General features: G+C 37.7%; 1 protein-coding gene across 2 annotated transcripts in view; it reads left to right on the top strand.

Moving 5' to 3' along the window:
• The window catches only part of SGCG (sarcoglycan gamma), a 157,595-nt gene that overhangs the window by 18,610 nt on the left and 119,029 nt on the right, over positions 1-19,956 (top strand). The window contains exon 1 of one of the 2 annotated variants that reach the window (XM_058277058.2): positions 14,080-14,171. The exons of the other annotated variant lie outside the window; for it this stretch is intronic. The gene's annotated coding sequence lies outside the window, so the exon portion shown is untranslated. Of the gene's footprint in view, positions 1-14,079; positions 14,172-19,956 lie in introns of those variants that run through there. 2 annotated transcript variants of the gene reach the window in all.

Raw genomic sequence — 19,956 nt, 5'->3', positions numbered from 1 at the left:
CATTAACATGAAATGCCAATTTCTTATTGGAAACCATGGAGGCAAGAGGCAGTGGATAACATATTTAAAGTACTGGAAGTAAAAAAATGTCCAAACAAAACTTGTATGTCACACAAAACTGTCTTTCAAAAATGACAGCAATATTAACACATTTCCAGATGTACAAAAGCTGAGGGAGATTGTTACCTCAGACCAAGCCTATATGAGATACTAAAAAGAGTTCTATAGGTCAAAAGACAATAGATTGAAGTCTCATGAAGATATAAAGCTCTTCAGTGAGGTCAATGACAAGGAAATGTAAAAGCCAGTACTATTGTATTTTTGTTTGTAACTCCACTTTTCACTGTCTACAGGGTCTAAAAGGCAAATGTATAAAATGTAATGATAAATCAATAGTTTCGGACTCACAAAGTATAAACATGTAACATATGACAAGAACTACATTAAGGTGGGGGGTGGAGGGATATAGGAACATAGTTTGTTTATACTATTAAAGTTAAATTGGTGTGGCAGTTTGATATTATTTATGAATAAAAGAAAAAAGAAAAATTACGTTTGCAAACTGTTCTGTTCCTCTGGGTGTGAGCCCCTTCGATTGTATTAGGTTCACCTGAGATGTCTTTGATTAAATTACCTGTTAAGGTTAGGCTTTTGATTTGACCACTTCAGTAAGGCGTGACTCTAGTTGAGTCCCTTCCTCCTTGGTAGGCTGATATAAATGGACACTCACTCAAGAAGACACATGGAAGAAGAGAGATCTCTGTCATGTTTAATCCTGTGGTCTCAGAAAAAGCTAAGCCATTCTCCTGATAGCTTACAGCTGAGCAACTGAGAAAGCCTGGAAAGAAATGAGCCTTATGCCAGACTGATACAGGAAGCCCTGAGAAATGAGCCCTGTGCCAGCTTACAGTTGAGATGGGAAGAAGCCAGGCCCACAGAGACTTAAGACGAAGAGGAAGTCTGAACCCTCGCAGAGATCAGCAACTATCTTGCTTCAACACGTGGCAACAGACTTCGGTGAGAAAATATCTCTTATGATACCTTCATTTGGACTCTTTAGGTCCTTATTACTATAAGCTTTTACCCCAAATAAATACCCTTTATAAAAGCCAACAGATTTCTGGTACTTTGCATCAGCACTCCTTTGGTTGACTAATACAGTTGGTATCAAAGCAAACAAGATTGTTATAAATTTAGGGTGTTACATTACATTTAAGCTCCTTGGCAACTAGAAAGAAAATATCAGAGAATATGCAAGCTCTTAGACACAGAAGTTAGAGTACAAGTTGCCAGGGATGGGGAGGGCAAGAAGAATGGAGAATTAATGAATAATGAGCTTCTGTTTGGAGAGATTTGAAAGTTTTAGTAATGGAAGGTGGTGAGGGTACTACAATATTGTGACTGTGATTAATCCCACTGAATGGCATGCTTGAGAGCAGTTGAGATAGGAAAGTTTAAGTTTTATATATATTCCCACAATTAAAAATAAAAAAGAAAGAGCAACTAAATAGATAATGATGTTAAATAAATTACATCATCCTGGATGGAATCTATCAAGGGAAAAGAAAAGGCTCAAGGGACATTATTGGGCTACATGAAAAATTTCCAGTGTTGAATATAAGCTTTATATCAATGTTAAATTTCTTGAACTTCCTAACTGCTCTTAATGTGGTTACATAAGTGAATATCCTTGTTCTTAGGATATGCATAGGGCAGTATTAAGTGTTCAAGGAGCATGATGTATTTCACCTACATGCAAATGTTTGGAAAATGAATTGATAAATGATAGGTGGATGGGTAGCTAAATGACACAATACCATAAATGTGGCAAATGTCAAAATTGGAATATCTGGGTAGCTGGAGTATACAGGCATATGTTAAATTTCTCTGTATTGGGTTTATATTATTTTTGTTAAGTTTGTAAGTTTGAACATATTTCATGATACAAACTTATAAAAACTGGTTATTGCAACATTATTCTCAAGTCAAATTATGGGATGAATGTTGCCCCTCAAAAGATGTGTTCAAGTCATAAACCCCAGTTCTGTGAATGTTACCTTATTTGGAAATAAGTTCTTTGAAGATATGATTAGGTAAGATGAGTCAAAATTGGATTCAAGTGGGCCTAATCCAATACAACTGGTGTCCTGATAAGAAGAAATTATAGTCTGCCCAGGAGAGGCAGACTGTAGAGAGGACAGCCATGTGAAGATGAGGGGGGTTTGGAGTTGTGCTGCCACAGGCCAGAGTGCTGAGGCTTCCTGGCTACCTTTGGAGCTAAGAGAGAGGCATGGCACTACCTCTTCCCCACAGACTTCAGAGGAAGCACAACCCTGGCAAACGTAGATTTTGAACTTCTGCCCTCTAGTTTTGTTATTTTAGGGTCTCTAGTTTGTGGTAATTTGTTACAGAAGTCTTAGGAAATGAAGGCATTGCTATTTGATAAATACAGCAAAGAAAAATGACGTATATTTCCTAGACTAAATTTTGAAGTACAAACATTGGGCTGAAAAAAAAAAAAAAAAAACAATAGGGATGAATAGAAATAATGAGAAAGTTTTTTAAAAATGTAGTAGCATTACTTGATGCCGTCCCTTTCTAAAGACATTCCTTTCAATAGAGGCAGACTTTTAAAATATATATAGTTATGATTTGGAAAGAAGAAAAACTTGGAATTAACTTCCTCATAGTGTAAAAACACTTTGTATGCAGATAATTGGCTTGTATTCTAGAAGTTTGCTAACAAATCCGAACATATTTTCTCAAAAATATGTCAACTTTTATGTGCTAAGGATATTTTGCAAATGCTCATTTAGCCCATAATGTAGCTAAATCATAACATTTACTGTTTCACAGAGCCTGCACATTATTTATAGCCTCATGCCTGTTTTATGATTCTTAAGCCAAGAGTATTTTCAGAATATCATGCTCAGAATTGGCCTGAAGAAAAAGGACTCTTTCCCAGGCTAGATGATTGGAAATTAGGTTGCAGTGGAGAGCACTGGTGAAAAAAAGAAACCAGTGTGGATACTGGGGAGAGAAGGAGGATTTTGCACACATCCAGGGGCGGCATAGCGGGGACAGGTGCCATGGTAACCAGGTGAGACAATGACTTAAAAAGCTGAGCGGTAATTTTTAAGTGCAGTATTTATAAACCATGAGTAGCCTGTATGTTCACACAGCGCAGCCTAGATGTGAAGACAGCGTAACTGTTTCTTTCAAATAGACCAAACAAGCCTCACTTTTGTAACCTAAAACAATGACTTCATTCTGTTGGGTTAAAATGGACTGTTGAAGGGGGAAGGGGAGAGAGACTAAGCCTTAAGTCATACTTCTAGGCATAAGGGTGGGTTGAAAAGAATCTGTGTTGTTCCAGAAAAGAACAGTTGCATTACTGAGTTGAAAGCAGGATGAAGTCTGTAAAAGTACCAGGAATCCTGGAGGATAAAGAGAAGGGCACACACAATATTTATAAGTGGTTTGCACAAGCAGCTGTTAGCCCTGGTGTATAGAAACATGTGGCTGACAGACTGCCACTACTGAAGACAGCAATATAAAATTGGTATTTACATGTTTTTACTTCTGGATGCCATTCAAAAGCAACAAGGCAAATGAGGTACTAATTTAAAAATCTATTTTTGGCAAAACTAGGAGACAACTAAACTTTCAAATTCCAAATTTGATGGAAGTTGTCCAGAAGAGGGAGCTTGGATGGATATATGAGTCTGAAAGGAAGAGAGAGGGGCATTAGAGCTGCAGATCAGAGAAAGCCAGCAGTGGGTTCTTTTCAAAGATAAGGGCACATGCCAAGGTGGGTGTGCTGATTTGAAGCTCTATGAAAACATGTTCTGAAATCTAATCCATCCTGTGGATGTAGACCTATTGTAAGTAGGACCTTTAGATGAGGTTATTTCTGTCAAAGTATGATCCACCTTAGGAGGGTAATCCTGTTCCTGGAGTCCTTTGTAAGAGAATGAAATTTAGACAAAGAGAGACAAAGCCCCAGAAGTAAGAAGCTGAAAACAGCAAAACCCAAAGAGAAGGGAGACACCAGCAGATGCCATCGTGTGCCTTGCCATGTGGCAGAGGAGCCAAGGATTGCCAAGAGCCAGTCTTTGGGAAGAAAGCATCACCTTGATTTGATTTGGGCATTTTCCTGGCCTCACATCATAAGCTAATAAATTCCTATTGTTTAAACCAAACAATTTCATGGTATCTGCTTTGAGCAGCCTAGGAAACTAAAACAGTGGGACAAAGCTAAGCATCTTATGTGCAGTGATGTGAATGAGTTGTAAGAGCTGACAGCAGGGGATTCCTTGAACCTGGCTCAGTGCCCAAATGCAGAGGAGGTGGGTAAATGAGAAATCCATAAGTAAACCATATGTCTGTCTGCTCTGGTGAAGTAGAGGACAGATTGTGCATTGTTAAAAAACAGAGAAAGAGAGAGAGAAGGAGGGAAGGAGAGCAAGAGAGAGAGAGAGAGGAAGAGAAGGAGCTTGTTACTTTGAGAAATGGTCTTGTTTGTCCTTGTCATGTTTATTGACTGCTTCTCCCCTACTAGAATATAAGCCTTGAGGAGGCAGAGACCTCCTGTGTCTTGCTCACTGTGGTATTCTCAGCACCTGGAACAGTGCTGGGCACCTGGTAGGTACTTGTGTGTCAAGGAAGCCCCTGACGCTTTTCCCAAATAGCTGACTCATGAAACAAAACAACTCAGCATCCCAGAAAATTAGTTTTAGAGTCTGTCATTAACTCCATTCTTATAACATCTATACATAAGGGTAAACATTTCCATCCAGCTGCGTAAATATGCAGTACTTTTCTGACTCAAACAAGAACTGAATATGTTGTCTATCCTAGCAGACAAATGTTTTTTAAAAACCAATAAGCAAAAGCAGCTCACACATAAAACAGAGATAATCAAATGGAGATAAATCTAAATAAAGCATGATGGACCCATAACTGCTATCAACATCCACTCCATTGTGCTGTGGTCACATTTCACAAAATCTAATATTTTTTTCACATTTTAATAGCTCTGAGAGTGAGGTGTATATTACAATCTGTGGCATATTATAGTTTAATTTAAAGAGGTATTTCCTTTCCTAGTGGCACAGAAACAAAATAATCTTAGATTTGATGAGATATGACATATGACAAAGTCAAGACATTTTCTATGAGGTTTTCAGAATCATTAATTTTTGTATATATATGTGTGTGTGTGTATGTATACACTTTTAATTTAGAGAGTACCATCTTAAAATTTCCCACCAGTTTTTTCTTGTCAAATCAGGTGATCTTTTCTCCAGCCACTTCTCTGACCTCTCCAGAACATGTGATGGCATGGGACATGGTCCCCTCGTTCATGGGTGGCACCATGTGGGACATGGAGTTACAGAACCCACAGGTTCCCTCTGCAGATGACTAATGGCAGGGAGTCATTGCAATGTGTGTCCACCACCTCTCTTCCATTTTTTAAAATTTATTTTTATTTCACTTCCTCTCTTCATCTTTTGATACTCTTTTCTACTCTTTCTTGAACTTTTCAGATTCTTCCACTTTTCAGAAGCTAAGTGCATTCCCTTCTTCTGCCCTACCCCAACACCACCAACCCTCCCCCAACTCACCACCACCACCAAAAAAGGCATATACTTTAGATTATCCCATTGGTTTGACTAAAATTTATATTAACTAAATTCTTCCTGTTGCAAGTGATTGAATAACTTAAATAGTCTAAAAAAAAAAAAAGACATGTTATTAGCTGGTGTAACTGAAAAGCACAAGATGAGGGCTGGCTTAAAGACAGGGACAATATTGAAAGAAGTTAGAGGGGAACAACAATTTACCTATTTAAAAGTTAATAGAGAAAACCAAAAGCTGATTCTTTGAAAACATCAATAATCTTGATAAACCTCTAGCCAAGCTAATCAAGAAAAAAAGAGGGAAGACACAAATCACTGATACCAGAAATGAAAAAGGGGTCATCACATCTATCCCATGGACATCAAAAGGATAATAAAAAAATAGTATGAACTCTATGCTTACAAATTTGACAACTTAGATAAAGTGGACCAAGTTTTTGGACAAAAAATCTACCCAAACTCAGAAAACTAGATAATCTGAATAGGACTATATCTATTAAAGAAATTGAGTCAACAATTAATAACCTTCCAAAACATATGGCCTCAGGCCCAGATGATCTCACTGGTGAATTCTGCCAAGCATTTAAAGAAGAAATATTCCAATTCTCTACAATCGCTTCCAGAAAATAGAAACAGAGAAATGCATCCTAACTCATTCTCTGAGGTTAGCATACCCTAGTACCAAAACCAAACAAAAATATTACTAAGAAGGAAAATGGCAGACCAATTCTCTTATGAACAGAGGTAAAAGTCTTCAACAAAATACTAGCAAATTGAATCCAACAATGTGTGAAAAGAATTATATACCACATGACCAAGGGGAATTTATTCTAGAGATGCAAAGCTAGTCAAAATCCAAAAATCAATTATGTTATTCATCACAGCAACAGACAAAAAAGAAAAATATGTGATCATATCAATAAATGCAGAAAAAATTTTTGGCAAAATCAACAAATATTCATGATAAAGAAAAAAAAACTTGCTCTTAGCAAACTGGAAATAGAGGGAAACTGCAGCAACTTGATTTTTAAAAAACTGCAATACCTACAGCTATCATCATACTTTAATGATGAGAAGCTAGATGCTTTCCCCCTAAGACTGGAAACAAGAGAAGGATGTTCCATCTTACCACTCTATTCATCATCCCAGAGAAGTCCTAGTTAATGCGAGAAAATGAAAGGTATACAGATTGGGAAGTAAGAAATAAAACTGTCTTTGTTTACAGAAGATATGACTGTGTGGTAAATCTCAAAGAATTGATGAAAAACTCCTGGAACTAATAAGTGATTACAGCAAAGTTGCAGGATACAGGATTATTATGCAAAAGACAATTGCTTTCCTATATGCTAGCAATGAAAAATTGGAACTTGAAATTAAGAACATAACTCAATTTACATTAGCTTTCCCCAAAATGAAATATTTAGGTATAAATCTAACCAAATATACACAAGATATATCTGAGGAAACTGCCAAGGTCTAAATAAATGGAGTGATGTTCCATGTTCTTGAATAGGCAGACTAAATATTACTAAGATGTCACCTCTTCCCAAATTGACCTATAGATTCAATGCAGTCCCAATCAAAATCCCAGCAAGTTATTTTAGATCTTGACAAACTGATTCTAAAGTTTTATCTGGAAAGGCAAAAGGTCTTTCTGTAAAGGTAGGTAAATGACATTAGGCATTTGGCAAAACCCATAAAGCTTTACAAGACAAAGAGTGAACCCTAATATAAACTATGGACTTTAGTTAATAATAATATATCAGTTTTGGTTCATCATTTGTAACAAGTGTTCCATACTAATGATAGATGTCAATAGAGAAACTTTGTGTTGTGGGGAAAGGGGCATATGAGAACTCTGTACTTTCTGCACAATTTTTCTGTAAATCTAAAATCACTCAAAAAATAAAGTCTATTTTAAAATTGTTATTATATTAGTTATATCTTCCAGTCAAAATACCTTTATTATAAAGGCTATATATGCATTAATACATGATTCATGTATATTATTTCTACTTGATAAATTCATTCTGAACAATAAGAAATAATTGTAGTGATAGCTACCATTTCGTGTATATTTACTGTGTCAAGGACCTTTTATACATTGTCCCATTTAATTAGTTTACTCATCTTACCCCCAACATTAATAGGGCAAAACCGTTCTCAAAAGTAGATAACTAACTTGTTTAACATTACACTGTAATTAAGTGAAGAAGCTGAGTTTAAAACTCAGCCAACTCTAAAACTTGGGATTTTTATCCATTTGTCTATATTGGTTGTGGGCAAAGAGGAAGTAAGAGAGATTTTTAACACCTTATAGTGTTAATCAGGATGAGAGTACAGGTTATCAGCCAAGCTGTCAAGCAAAAGAGGCCGTCAGGAATCCAGATCTGATTTTTTAAAATCTAGCAGTCTGAGCCAAAGTCATTAATTTTGAAAATAAGATTTGGAAGTAGGAAGCCCGGGGTTGTGGCTCATACCATAAAATTGGAGCGGGATAGAGAATCAGATTTCCTGTAGAGAGAAGATTGCCTTTGGAATTGAATGTCTGACCCAGTCATCCTCTCCACCTCCATTCTCCAAAGCATCTCCCAATTGCAGTATCACATCGTGTCATGTCTGTGTTCCTGGGTGTCTCCCGGGGGGTGTCCAACAAACTCAACATGTGGTATGCTTCTCTCTCTCTTTCTCCTCAAGGAGTGAAGTTTGTAGCTGTTTCAAGGTTAAGGCTAGTGTCTCCAAACTTATTTATGAGTTACTATAAATATAGCTTCTAGGACTGGCATCCATTGCCATTTGTGTTAACTGTTATATGCTTCTAAATTTTGTTAACGTACTCTTACGCCAATATAGTACGTACTTTGCAAGCTTACATAAATAATGGAAGTTTTTAAATGATGAGTTAATGATGGTTTCTGCCCTGGAAAATCATCTACCTAAGTCTCTTAGAGATAGAATTTCTCTTATGTGCTTCCATAGCCTGTGGTTCATACCTAGGCTAACCATACTGTTGAGTAATTATTTAACTATCTGCCATCTCAGCCCTAAAGAAAGCTACTCTAAACAAAGAAAGAACTCTACTTATCTGTTCATCCACTTAGCAAATATTTAATGAGTATCTTAAGAGACTGAGGAAATAGATATCAAGATTCAGTCCCTGCTGTCAAACTCACAGTCAAGTGAAGGATTAACAGGGTAAATAGACAACTGCAGTTCAGTCTGTTTTGAACACCCCAAGTACCATGGAGGTGCTTAGGAGAGCCTTGCAAGAAAGGAGGAATTAGGAGCATAGGGTTAGGGAAGGCTAAAAGGTCAATATAGAACAGCTCCTACTACATAGTAGGTCCTCACCCAAGATGAGTGGTTGTTAATGCTGCGTTTTCTAAGTTTGAGAGGATGAAGAAAATGACAGCCCTAGTCACTGCCCAAGTTCTGAACCATCCGAGAGATTGGCACATGGACACAATTTTCCTATTCCTCCTTCTCCAGATTTCCAGTATCCTATTTTTAATTCCTCCCAATTAATTTATATCATATACCTTTCCTTTCATATCTCCTGCCATGAACTACTCACTATTCCTTGATCAGAAATTTCTGATGAAGTGAAAGAAATGTTAAGGCTATCAATGAAATATAATTTGAGTATTTCTACTTGATCATTACTATTTTGCAATAAGAACAAAGGCACTTACATTTTATAAATGCGTGCTATCTTCCCATTAATCAAGTCATGTATGTGAAATGCCAGCTGAATGTAAAAGGAATAAATGGGGGAGAATGTTAATTTTACTGAAACATTCCCACAGGTACCTTTAAATATTAATATATCTTACTCAAGGTAAACTAGAAATGCAAATCAGACTCGAATTAGTCTTCTCTGTAGGAGCTCTGAGTGACAGGTAACAGTGGAGCAAGGACTTCAAAGCTAAGTAGGAAATTATTTCAACCCAGAATTAAATGCTAAGTGTTAAAATGTGAACACTATTTATTACATTTTTATTTTTTAAATCAACCTCATCAAATCACAGAAAATGTCATTATCATTTTAAAAAGAATGTAAATAGTATGAGCTATTAATGCTTTGATAATTGTAAAGGTACAGTTGTCAGAGCTTAGGAGATAGAAGTGGCAGGAATTGGAGACTCGGGTGGAAAATGAAACATTGAAGTGCTAATGTCCATTCTTTGTAAAGCAGAAGAGTTAAAAGATTCTCTGTAATGATGAAACAAGAAATGCATGTTTTAAATAGACAGTTTGAAATTGCAGAGGTGACTACTGAAGGAACTGAAGCTAATGATAAAATTACATTGAAAAAAGGGTAGGATGGCTTTGGGTCATAATGTACATGAACTAAATCAATAGATATGTATAGAGTTAATAAATCAAGATATAGCAAGATAAGGTTTTCTAAAGGAAAAGGAGGAAGTATGAGAAGGAGAATCTAAAATGCCTGAAGTAGTTGCCTTTGACAAGTGGAAGTGGAGATGAGATGGGGAGAATTTATTATTATAACCTCTCTGATCAACTGCATCTTTGAACATGTGCAAGTTCGACTTTGATAATTATTCTTACTACACTTCACGTGATTCTGATGCACAAACACTACAATCCCATTCCTAGCCTCAATTGAGAATAATGTACAAGAAGCATATAACTAATGGGTTTGCAAGTATCTGTTCCCTGTAAATTATGTAAAGTTATATGTTCATGAAATAATACTTTTTTAAAAATTATGACCCAATTCAGTGACTACCAGTGGATAATCCATGACACTGAAAACTTCAGGTACTATTTCATTTTCTCTTCTGAAATTCAGAGTTGTCTTTTTCTTACCTCTTAACTGTGCCAACATTCCAGTGATTCCTTATTTATTATATGTTTCTTCTGTTTCCCTGACAACATTAAATTAGTCTAATTTTAACTCTTCACATTAAGTACTGACTCCTAAACATCCCAAAAGTACCTTGAAAAATATAAAATGCTTACTTTTAGTAATCTAGTAATCAGTCTAATTTTTTTTTATTGATACAGCAGCTCTAAAAGGAATTTGAGTTATCTTAAAGTATTACACTTGGGTGATTCCTATTGAAAAGTAATCACAGTTAATTACAAGTCAGATGAAAACTCCCTTAGTTTTCAGTTGCATATATAATCATTTGATTTTTCATTTTGCATAAGTGAAAGGTCGGTAGCTATATATTGTGAAGAATTGCTGATTTAATTGAAGAGGCAAATAATTGACAAGTTTTTTTTTTTAAGTTTTCCACTTACAAATAATTAAATTTGATTTCACATTTAATTTGCCCTCAAGACCATACTTTTTATTACTGTAACACTGACCTCTTCTGGATAACTCTAATAATGTCACCCTGATCATATGTTAGCTCCATATTTTTTTGAAAGTTAACGTGCACTATGGACTCAATATTTTAAGAACCACTGAACTGTCCAGTGTAGCTATTCGAAGTTCAGAAAACATTGATCGAGGGCTCATTATGTGGAGGCACTTAGCAAGGGGTTCATACTCTAGTAGAGAGGACAGGAAGATAAACAAATGATTGCAATATAAATGCAACTATTTATAAGTTCAGCAGTACATATAGAAAACTGTTAGTGACCTACAAACAGGATTTTAAAGATCAAATTGTAGTTCTCCAGCAGAAGAAAGATGGAAAGTAACTTTTGTCCCAGATCCAGCAAGGCATCAAACAACATTGTGATTCCTAATATTTTATGGAACATAAGCAGGAGGGGAAGATGAACAGGGCCCAGCCACAAAGGGCTGTGTGTGCCAAGTCGAGAACTTTGTACCATATCCCCAAGGCTCCCCAAAGAGCAGAGCAGGGAAGTGGTAGGGACAGAATTACAGTCCAGGCAGTCTTGGGGAGTGCAAGATGTGGGACTGCCACCCAGAAACCAGGTACAAAGCTTCAGCAAGAGCTTAGGCCAGAAACAGTGGGTACCAATGCTAAGGCAAGGACAAAGGGGTGGAGCGCCAGGCAGCTCCAGGAATCCACGGATGTAGTGATTGGCAGGATGGTCAGTGATGGAGAAGGCAAGTTGGGGAAGATTCCCAAGTCATCTTCCAGGACCTTGTGGAGGATGGAGTAATAAACCAAGAAAAGAAGAATGGACAGCAGAGAAGATTTGGGGAGAGGATGTGATTCGTTTTGGAGAAGTTGGAGATGGGCCTGGGGAATTGAGTCACAGAGGAGCAGATGGCTACAAGTTAGACACAAAGTCGTGGGAACCATCAGAACATAATTAACATGTATGCAGCAACTCCAGCGTGAACACTGATTAATGTATTTCCCTAGTAAAGTTAGTCCCCAGCTCTTCACAGCAACTGCTGTAAACTTTCCCATCCTTCTTTTCCAACTCTGGACCATCTCATCCTCTATCAACACACTCTCACTCAGCAGATAATCTTACCCTCCTACTTCATGGCAAGATAAGTGCTATTGGCCAAAATATGACCATATTCCTACCATGAATTCCCTATTATCACTGCTTCTCAAAATGATCCCCCCAAGCCAGCCTCTTAAACCTTTCAATGAGTAACAAGGAGTTCTGTCCCCTGGCAGAAGCAAGAGTTGAATGAGGAGGAGCCAAGTGAGGAGGAGACAAAGACCAAACCGATTACTGTAGTGGCCAAGAATGGGGACAAGGAGAATTAGGATGAATCTTTTAAATGGGCTTATGGGTAGGGGTAGGTAGAGTCATGATTTGGAAGCACATTAGTAGTAGAGAACTCAAAAACCAAATGGGTATGTTAAGCCAAAGGACTTTCAGGGCACTTCCCCTATGCCATTGCTAGCTATAGTAACCTTCAACAAATTACTGTACAGCTACATTAGTCTAGAAACTGGTTTTCTTTAAGACCTCTTAGCTTTTAAACATTATGATTCTACTAGAACAAAAAGGTGTCAGATGTGTGAATATGTGAGCTACAAACATAAGCCAAGCCTAAATCTAAAACATTGAAGATCATGTTTTAATAATTTAAACTAGCCTATAAAATCAAAGAATTATTTCTCTAAAGTCATCCTTCTGCAGTACTAAAAGTAGATGTTGGTAGTATTAAATGAATCTGTGACCGTGAATGGAGATAAAACATATAACTTGACTACTATCTTTACAAAGCAGTGCCCAAAACATTGAAAAGTTCGTTGCTACAAAACCAGTTTACTGATTCATGAAAACATCGTTCAAAATGTAACTTTTAAATGTGTGACATTTCAATCAGAATACTGAGTGTGGAGTTGCAAATTTTGACTTTCCAGACACACACTGTTAGAAAAGTATACCCCTATTATCATTGCTAACTGTATTATATATTTTCGTTAAGAATTGATAGGTGTGCTGCAATTTTTTTCTTAACTGATAGTAGAAATCGTAATGTGCAGGGAATTCATGAAAGATTTGACATGCTTTATAAATGCCTGCTTCATTGAGATGACTAAGGCCTGCAGCTGTCCGTTTTACGGGAGCATCAGATTTCAAAAGAATTCAGAGTGTGAAAGAACAGAATGTAGAGAAATGCTCTCCTGAGAATATAATAAAATAAAATTTTAAAAAATTTAGCATATGGCTTATCATGGCATTGCTTCTCATATTCAAGGTTTAGGGCTAAAATATGAATTTTAAATATATAATTTGGTCAATTTTTACATTCATGCTACAAGCCAGGCTACACAAAAAATGATGCAAAATAAAAGATTAAGATTATTCAAAAGTTTGATATTCTGTTTTCTTTACACTTTGTAAATTTCAGTGATCAAATTGTTATTTTTATTAAGAAAAGAGTATAATATAAAGATCACATGGTTACCTCCCTATAATTTATTAAAGTAATATAATTATTAGTTTACTAGAAAAGAAGTGTCAGAATTTTAACATGTAGAGTTTATCTTCTGTTTATTATCATGATTATTATTTAAGATTTTTCTCTCCAAATAGTAACATTCTATTAAGGAAAGTGAATTTTAAAAGAATAACATGAAAATACTTGGATGAATATACTATATTTTTGCTACTAATAAAGTCATGAGTTCTGAATGTTGCCTATTAATTTGAAACTATTTTTCATGAGATTGTGTTGATGTTAGACTCTACTGGAAACTAGTCTGCAGAAGTTTTTGCTATTCACTTGCGGTAAGGTTTATTTTAGAAAGTTATAATTATGTAAGTCTATCATGATTCAGGATTTAAATGTTGGTTTTATAAGAATGCTTTTTTTTTTTTGGCACAGTTAGAGCTATGTCCTGGAATTGGTGCCTGAACGGTTTTAAGTCTGGTATGAGCTGTGTACGTCACTGAGTAAAATTAGACATGCCTGTTGCTAATACCAGGCAATGAAACATAAGACAAGGCCAAACACATGAGTCTTTTCTTCCAGTCATAGTTGATGACACTCAAAATATCTCTCACTCTCGTTTTGAAAATAACGGGAAAGTTTGAACTGTTTAGGTTTTTATAGACATCAGGCGGGTTGTAGGTCATTCACCAGTGCTCTTTAGTACAGCCAAGGTAAGTAATCAGTTTTAACTTAGTTTTTATATAATTACTTTACAGCGTTCAACATAAAAGCCAAATAGTTATAAGGTTTCTTGATTCTTTTTCCTTCTTAGATGACATAATAGTTAACAAATTTTAAAACAATGTTGAATGAATTAATCTCAAAATAATTAAATTTTATCTGCTTCTTATATCAACTGTTTTTATTTATTTTGACTGCTAATATGCTATGTATTTTAGCATAATCCTGTATTTCTGCTATTTTCCACTTTCAGAATGCCATGACAGCATTTCTGATTATTGGGCATTAAATTGTATGCTGTAGTTAATCAAGTCATAGTCCTGAAGACCACCTACTGCTAATTCTGCTTTTAAGCTTTTGTGATAGAATTACACTTGCTTCACATTTTATCAGTAGCTTCATTCTGGATATTAAGAGACAGATTAATGAGACTAAAAGTCCACCTGGTTTTATAAATTGGCAATAAGCAAGAGAAAAGAAACCAAGAACAAAGAGATCAACTTCAGCTTCACAGTTATTCTTGATTGAGAAAGGAAAGAATCTTTCTTCCCCAAAATCTGTAAAAATTTGTGTTACTCAAAATATGTATCCAAAGTAAACATAAACATGGCAAAAGGCAAAAATGGGCTAAGGCTTTTACCTATTTAAGTTGTCAGTTCTTTGTGTTTTGTAAGTTAATGCGTGGCAATTAGAAAACATACATTTTTAAAAGACAGCCTAGAGAAGGACATCAAGGGAAAATAGACCTCAACTGCCTTTAAGATTATTGCCAGCAGGATGGAGTAATTGCTAGTACAAAATGAGCTACAAACCATGTTTATTTTTTTGCTTATTTTCTTGGAAATTTTTGTAAAGATAGGTATAAAAAGACACCCAGACACAATTTCAAAATTAATGGTTCACTTTGGTGTTAGTTTTCTGAGTTCTAAATTTACTTAATGTTTTCTTTCAAAGCCAATTGAAATGTAGTCATTCAGTATATTTAAATATCCAATTCCCAAAACTAACTAATCTGGGTTTCCAAACATGCTATGTTAGCTTGCTGAAAATAAGGGCATTCCATATTGTCCTTTAAAAAACGTATTTTCTAATTATATAAGTTCCTATTAAATCAAATGTGAAAATTAAATAGTAATTGTAAATGAAGATTGGGGGTCCATTTTGTTCAGTCGTATTTTGCAGGCCCCATGGTCCTCTCTCTGTGCTCCTTTCTGCCTGGCTCAGCACAGCCCCTTGATTCTTGTCACCTAAGCCCAGCCCCATCAAGACCTCCATGGCTGGGCTTTCTTAGTGGGGAGAAAAAAAACACAAAAACCTAAGTCCTGAATATGACTCTGCTACTTTCCCATTCCTTCAGAACTTGCCTCTACCCTCAGGACCTGCCTGTAACTGTCCTTCCCCCCTATTCTGCTCAGCCCAGACAATTCTGTCTGGTTTTACTACTCTCTATATCAATTGTGTGACCAGATAGTTCTGTGATGTTCTCATGAGAACTGTAAAATTCTTCACCCAATAGCTTTGTCATTTCAGGCTCCAAGTTCATCTTTGATTTTATGTATAACGAGGCTTTAGAGGATTTTATGGGGAAATTTCTGAGAGCCGGGTTGGGCAATTGTGAATTTGCGAAGATCCACCACCTCTCAGAATCCTTCAAAATATCAAAGTCTATGTCATATGACTGGTGTGTTGTGCACCAGTGATGAAAAATGCAGCTGGAGATTTCAGAGGGATCTCTTCTGCCCGAGGAATGTGTGCTTTATCCTGAAGCATCAGGGAGCCTTCGAGTGTTAAGGGAGAATCAGATTTATTCTTTGGGAGGCCCGATCTGGTTGTCCTGGGGAATGGGCTGGGAGCCGTGGGGGAGGGAGGAGGGCGAGCTGCTCGACAGTCACCGGCAGCCTCGTCTGAGGACTTGGAAATGGGACCTAAGGCAGAAGCAGCAGCAAGAGATCCTCCTTTATGGGATATGAAGGGGTGAAAGAGATGTCAGGAAGTTCCGTGGGTTTTCCATTTGTCAGAAGATAGAGAGCCCAGAAGAAGGCTACCTGAAAACCTAGCTCTACCTTTTTGACTACTTTACTCTATTGAACAATTCTCACTTGGTTTTACTTGTGAAAAATCTTTGAAAAGTATAACATCAAAGAAGGGGCAATGACTAAAAGTTTTGTCTGTCCAGTCAGACTGTCACTTTCTAGCTATAGGACCTTCTTATGTACCTTTGCCTCCTCATATATGAAAATGAGGTAAGCATAGTATCGACCTTGTAAGGGTATAACAAAAATCAAATCCATATCTATTGCTCAGTGGGTACAGAATTTGTTTTGAGTGATGAAAATTTTTTGGAAATGATGGTGGTTGTACAACATTGTGAATGTAATGAATACCACTGAATTGTATACTTGAAAACTTAAAATGGCAAATTATATATTTTCTATATTTCACCATAATAAATTTTTTAAAATTATATTTATAGAAGGCATCTGGAAAGTTTCCAACTTCTTAGTAAATAACTCTTACCATCATCATCATCATCAAAATCATCACCATCACCAATCACCATCAATATCAGGAAACCCTACACCCTCTTATCCTGACCTGCACTGATAGGAAAGTAAGGGGAGATCCTCAGGAGAAGGGTTGCAAGCGGTCAGCATTTCCACCTTGCTTCTCCCAGGTTGGCAGGAGAGTCCAGCCAGAAGCTCTTTCTGCTCTAGCAGAGAATGTTCTCTGCACATAGCAATGGCTGCTGAGGAGGAATACGTGTGCAAATAAAAACCAGCCCGATATTCTCAGCAACTGACTGGCATCTCTAATGGTGCCTTAAGTATTTATGAAGGAAAGAAAATCAAATGACTGCTTGGGTTTCCCATGAAAATTTTCCCCTGGTAAAATGTGATAGCTGTTAATGAAAAGTTGCATCTTAAATATTCTAAAATGTTAATCTTGGGGAAGCACAGAAGTGTGCTGTCCTCATACTGGAATGCATTTAGATGTGTATATTCTGGGCAGCATTTGGAAGTCATTTTATATTATCACATTCCAATCCCGAAGACAAGGCGATAACGGCAGAAGTGTATCACGGCCTTGAAGTCTGCTGAAACTTTTTTAATAACTGTCAAAGCAATTGGAAAAGGCATATACACCACATTTGATAAGAACCATAATTAGGTTTACCTCAAGAATTTCTTTTTGCCTTAAATCTTTCATTTAGAGTCTTGCAACTAAAAAGAAGCTCGGCTTAGTTGATAAATTTAAATAACCTTCTTGAAATTTGCCCTAGATTTTGGAGAGTGGATATATTTCAAAATTCAAGTTTAGTTAACTGCTATTTTTAGGGTCTATGCAACTGAAGGTTTTTGGAGGGAGGGGTTAGAGTTATTTGTCTGAAAATTTCACCTTCAGTAAAAAAAATCAAAAGACATAAAATTGAGGGAAGACTGTTTTAGTCTGTTTGGTTAAAGCCAGATTTTGTGTGTAATTTTAAAAGTATTCTAAACTCGGTTTTCCTTTGTAAAAAATTTCAAAGTCAAGAATCATGTCTGCATAGGGTAAATGGAATAATCATATATACTCTTAATGTCCTGCCAGCTCCTCTCTACCGGTTACCAAATGGCCAGTGAGGGGATTCACACTTCTCTGGACCCACACCTCCATCTAGCCACATCCTCTCTTAGCCCTCTCCTGCCCTGCCCGACATCCCTCATTGCCTGATAGGTTCCTCCTGAGAACAGTCCCTTAATAAACACTTGCATGAGAATCCTCAACTCAGACTCTACTTCTGGGAAATCTGACCTAAGACAGAAAGTTGAACAATGTTCCACTGAGAAAGCCATCAGCATGCCTAGTAATCTCATAAATCCCATCTTCTCCACCATCAGTTGTTTAGGCAGGTTCCCCAAGGAACAGACCCTGAGGTGGAGATTCGCATGCAGGTGGGAAGGAGGCTGGGATTTTGCAAACGGGCATTGCTCGAACACTGGACACGAGTTGTTTCTCCCAGGGAGGGATGTACCCATGAATGAGGCAGCTCAGTTCAGTCAAAAGTAATTCTCGTCATCAAGTATCACTCCTGGCCCCTGGAAGAATGAGTGAGTGTCATGCTTCAGAAGAGTGCCCAGACCAGGGTAGCACACCCCAGCTGGCATGTTGGTCCACTCCTTACATCATGCCAATTCTCTTGCTTCATATAGGAACAGCTCCTCCAATCGGCCTCTTTTCCCGAGGATACCTGTGAAAGGAACGTTGATGAGATGAGATTCAGCCTTTGCTCCTGCAGCTGGTCTCACGCTCGCCATTAATAACCACCATCTCTCCCACCCACCCTTTCTTAGTTTGCCAGGACTGCCAAAGAAAAGTACACAAGATGGGTGACTTAGAACAATAGGAATGTGTGAAATCAAGGTGTCAGCAGGCGTGCTCCTCTGAGATATGAGGCAAGGGTCTGGTCCATGCTCCTCGCCTGGCTTCTGACAGTGGCTTACCAGCAGGCCCTGGCATTCTCTGCCCTAGTCATCACCCGGCATGCTCCCTTCTCTCTGTGGCCAAGTTTCCCTTCTTAGCAGGACACCAGTCCTTAGTGGATTAAGGACCCACTCAACTCTGTTATGACCTTATCTTAACTTGCCTAATTAGACTTCAGCATGACTTTTTAGAGGACACAGTTCAACCTATAGCACACTCCCCACTCCCCAGCTACCCACTCCAGACTCTTCTCTTTCTTATCTAGACCTCTGCTGGTCCAGGGTAGCCTCCCTAGTGAGGTGACCCTGACATTCAACGCTAAGGGGTCGGAGCCCCGGGTCATGAAGCCTTTACCAGCCGGGGCATAGGGCTGCACTTTCCCGTTTACTATCAAGATGGCCAGGGGTACACCAAGAAATGCCCTGTGGTTCCCCTAGGTGACAAGTATACTCTTTCCTGACAGTTGCTGTCAGAAGAGGGGGCCCTCTCCTTGACAGTTTGGGCCTTGGTATGAGGAACCTGGAGTGACTAAGTGGCAGCTTAGGGATTAATGGACACATGTCCCTTATAGAAACGCCCCCACCGGGAACAGACTTCCAGAGCCACAGAGTCCACGAGACTGAGATCGGAAAGCTGGAGTGGGCAGGATGCTCTCAGGAAGAGTGATTTTAAGGGAGTGAAAAAGCGGGTCAGGCAGAGGAAGGAGTTGACCTATGATGCAGTTAAGGCAGGCCACAGCCCGTCTTACAGGACTCACAGAGGAAGGCTCTCTGCACTTAGGCTGGTCCTTCACAGATGGCCTAGATAAAGACAGGGGGCCTAGCCTTTGTGCTTCAGTCATGAGCAGCTTGAGGAGGGGTGCAAGCTTGGGGCAAGTCAGCTCTTCATCAATGGCAGTTCCAGAGGGGCAACTCAGTTGTGAGCCATCAGCAGAAACAGTCCTGGCATCTGGGAAGAATGAGTTCCTTATTCCTAAAGGGCCATCTTGGTGGCACACCAAGCATCTACAGTCATCTTTCTAAGGATTTTTGTTTTTCTGAATATTTTATTTTTGCATGAATTTTGCAGCAAATATTTTTTTCTTTACTGACTTTCCTTTCTAAATTTGGCCAAAGTGTGATCTTGTAGAACAACTAAAACGTAGGTTTGCTGAAGAATTCATCTTTGCATTATGTTCATCCATTCAGTCAACAAATATTGACAGTATTCTAGGCACTGGTACTAGTCAGGAGCATCACAGAGAAAAAATAACCCTGCCTTCATGGAGGGGGGACAAATAATATTAGCATATATATGCAATCTTTTTGGATATTG

This window comes from Dasypus novemcinctus, chromosome 15, assembly GCF_030445035.2.
Source record: "Dasypus novemcinctus isolate mDasNov1 chromosome 15, mDasNov1.1.hap2, whole genome shotgun sequence".
In the NCBI taxonomy this organism is placed as follows: Eukaryota; Metazoa; Chordata; class Mammalia; order Cingulata; family Dasypodidae; genus Dasypus; species Dasypus novemcinctus.
Note: the sequence above shows the minus strand (reverse complement) of the source record. Positions and strands in the feature narration are given on the sequence as shown.